Source organism: Myotis davidii, unplaced genomic scaffold (genome assembly GCF_000327345.1).
Source record: "Myotis davidii unplaced genomic scaffold, ASM32734v1 scaffold1132, whole genome shotgun sequence".
NCBI classification, from domain to species: domain Eukaryota; kingdom Metazoa; phylum Chordata; class Mammalia; order Chiroptera; family Vespertilionidae; genus Myotis; species Myotis davidii.
In genome coordinates, this window is record NW_006283998.1 from 149,609 (window position 1) to 153,426 (window position 3,818).

The following is a 3,818-nucleotide window of genomic DNA, read 5'->3' on the forward strand; positions in this document are numbered from 1 at the left end:
GTGGGGGAATAATGGGGGTATAAGGACACATATGTAATACCTTAATCAATAAAGAAAATTTAAAAAAAGAGCTATAATAAAACTCCTTGTCTAAATAAAAAAAATATATTACCTGTCTTAACCTCATCCCTTCTCCTTCGGACTCCAGGGAAAGCCCTATGTCAAACGCTTCAAGCAGAGGTGAAATTTCTACTCTAAAAATGTTCTCTCTCTCTATTTCTGTTGGATATAGATGGGTGGCAGTTAATAGTTGTATCCGCCAGCTTTTGATGTATAACAAACCAGCCCCCTCCCCCATTTAGTGACTTCAAACAAGAGCTGGTTCCTGCCCTCACAAGTCTGCAGCTCAGCAATGTTAGCTGGGCCCAGCAGTGCTCCTTCTGCTGTTCTCTCTCAGGAGCCTCCTCATGCATCTGTGGTCAGTGCCTGGCCGCTACGTGGCTCTGCTGGGGGTGGCTCATGCTCTGGGATGGTCTCGCTCACATTTCTGGCATCTGGTTCAGGCAGCTGGGTGAAGGGCATGCAAGGGCCAAGGGTCTCTCATCACCCACCTAGCCCCAGCTTCTTCATGTTTTCGTCATCTTGCTTGAGGAGCGCAAGCACTTGTTAATTCTCAGCTAGCTTCCCGTTTGCCATTGTCCCACTGGACAAAGCGAGCTCCATCTGCCCTGCCAAGGACGACGTGGGAGGAGACGCAGGCACAGAAAGCAGTTCTTTTTTTTTTTTTATTGCTTAAAGTATTACAAAGGGTATTACATATTTGTCCTTTTTTTACCCTCCCCCCCCCGCCCTAGACAGTCCCCTAGCCTCCCCTATCCCCCAGTGTCTTATGTCTATTGGTTATGCTTATATGCATACAGAAAGCAGTTCTTATTGTAACAGGTTACTATTGCAGCGGCTCATCAAATGACCTTGTACATCATTGGAGAAATACTAACTGTGCACAAACCAGGTGGTAGAAGGCTAGTCTCTCAGAAATGATTTTCACCGCCCTTTAGAAAAGGTCACAACCATCTCCCCTATTATTCTAATGGGCAAATGGTAAACTTGTTTTATGAAATTCTGGGGACAAAAAACTAATTTCAAATTTTCCTGGGCATCGTACTGTACCAGTAAGTTGTGGCTCCCTTTATCCAGTAACATGCTATGTATGTCTTTGCCAGTAGGAATTCCATATTATAATGCTGCTATTGCTCTCTCTAACAGGCATGTGCCCAGCAGAGGCATATTGCATAGACATAATCTCATGTAGAAGTAACAGAATGAACTAGAAAATGGCCCCTCTGGTGAGACAGCAGACAGGACCTGGTATCGTGAAGTAGACTTGGGATGTGGCTGGGGCCTGGTTGGACCACTCCTCCGCCCAGACATCAGCCCTGTCTCCCGCCTTAGCTACAGGTCCTTCAGATTTACTCAAATCATCGTTCAAAGCTGAGTTCAAGTTTATCATTTCCTACTACGATGTCCTAATCCTATTTTTAGGATCCCATGGTAAAATCTATTTTGGGGTGGTTGATGTTGCTACCGTGAATGTCATTTCCCCATTCTAATTTTATACATATTTTATTGATTTATAGACAAAGAGGAAGGGAGAGGGAGATATGCATCAATGCAATCAGCTGCCTCCTGCAAGCCCCCTACCCGGGACTGAGCCTGCAACCCTGGCATATGCCCTGTCTGGGAACTGAACTGGCAAATTTTCACTGCATGGGATGATGCCCAACCACATGAGCCACCCTGGACAGGGTTCCCTGTGCCAAATTTACATGTGATTATTGCTGGAATACATGAAAGATCTTGGTATTTTAAACATTACTATTTCATTCTACCACTTAAAGGAATTTATATATACACCATTTCTTAGGTGTTTTCCAAGAACTTAGCCGTAACATCTGCAAATAAGACGACAATGTTGCCGTCTTAACCAAAATGATAGACTTTTTTCTCTTTACAATCTCCTTACACTAGAAAGAACACTAAAACAACATTTAATGCTCTTGGTGATAAAAGGTATATTTGCCTAGATCCTGACTGTAGTATTTTTTTTTCTAGTGGTTTCACATCACTTGTGTACTTGTGAGCATGGGCACACTGAGGGAGACAGCCTGCTAAAACCTATTTTCTTCATTTGTTTTTAATCATGGGTGTTTCATTCCTTCATATGCTCCTGATCACCTGTGGATCACTAAAACATAGTCAGTACCAGTTGTGTCCTTATTGGTTCAAGTCATTGTCTTTATGTCTCCATTTAATCATTTTCTTCATATACGACCCATACCTTTGCATCATATTATGCTCTAGATCAGTGATGGCGAACCTATGACACGCATGTCAGAGGTGACAGGCGAACTCATTTTTTTGGTTGATTTTTCTGTTAAATGGCATTTAAATATATAAAATAAATATCAAAAATATAAGTCTTTGTTTTACTATGGTTGCACATATCAAAAAATTTCTATATGTGACACGGCACCAGAGTTAAGTTAGGGTTTTCCAAATGCTGGCACGCCGAGCTCAAAAGGTTCGCCATCACTGCTCTAGATACTGCCGATGTGTGTTGCCACTGGGAACAGGATCACTTCATGAGCTATTCTGGGTATAAATGGGATGGTGCAGACCCTGGGAAGCTGAACTAACTTGTTATTTAAACATTGGACTGTATGTTTCATAACTACTTTCCATTTACATCTCAGTCCATTTTCGCTGGAATAAGGAATTATTTCAGTGGAGGAGTGAGGTCTGGGGGGTCTTACTTGCCTGGTGTCAGCAGTGTCTGTGGTAAGGGGGAGACCAAGGTGCACGAAGTTGCAGTGTGGCAAAGGTTGAGGGGCATCAGAGGTCTTCTCCATGAGGCTCCTAAGACTGCCAGAGCAGGAAAGCAACACAGAAAGCAGGCAGGTGAGGCAAAGCTTCAGGTTGTTGAATTTGGGGCTGGGGGTGGGGGCCACTGCTGGGCCTAGAGCAGGGATGAGCAAACAGAGAGCTGCCCGAGCACCACGTGGCCTTGCTGCAGTCCCATGCCAGGAGGCTCCTAAAAATCACAGTGTAGACCATGAAGGGGTTCCCTTGGGCATGTTTTCCAAAACTGTCCAGTAAGACTCCCTCCACGTTCTGCATGAAGTAGGGTTCCGTATCTGAAAGAGGAGCCGCACAAAAAATGAGAGAAAAAGACACGAGATAATTTCGCGATATTGGGGGACCAGGCGGCAAGTTCCGAAGGACTTCCTTCCATGCTCAGGCCTCACCAAGCTTTTATTGATTCTGGGATGCACCCATAGCATAGCCCTTAGGCAGGTGACCCCTGGCAACAGGCAGACTGGCCCATCAGCAAGGATTTACATAATAATAAATGGGGGAGTAGTTTCAGCTACCACTGTTTCCCACAAAAATCCCCACCAGCACTTACCAATGAGAGGGAGAGAAGGGTGGAGGGTGTGGAGGGTGGGCATCCTTGGGTGTCATAAAGCACTACGTGGGGTGGTCCTCCTGCTGTTGGGGGACGTGAGGCAAATGCAAGTAGGCGAGGGGCTGACTGATGAAGACACCGAGGAACAGGGGTGCCTGGCAGGGTGGAGAACCTGGGAAAGAAAGAAAACCGCATGACATGACTCAGCAGAGATCAGGCAAGATTCTGATGCGAGGCCAGGATCATTTTGGCAAAGCCCGGCCTCGGTAGAAGGAAGCAGTACCGTTCCTTCTGGGTGATGATGAAGATGCACTTGACTCGACTGCGTGGAGGGCGATGCCCGAGTGTTTCGTGAAGCTGGTGGGCGCTGCGGAGCGGCACAGCCCGCGCCAGCGCCAGTCCCAATGCGGTG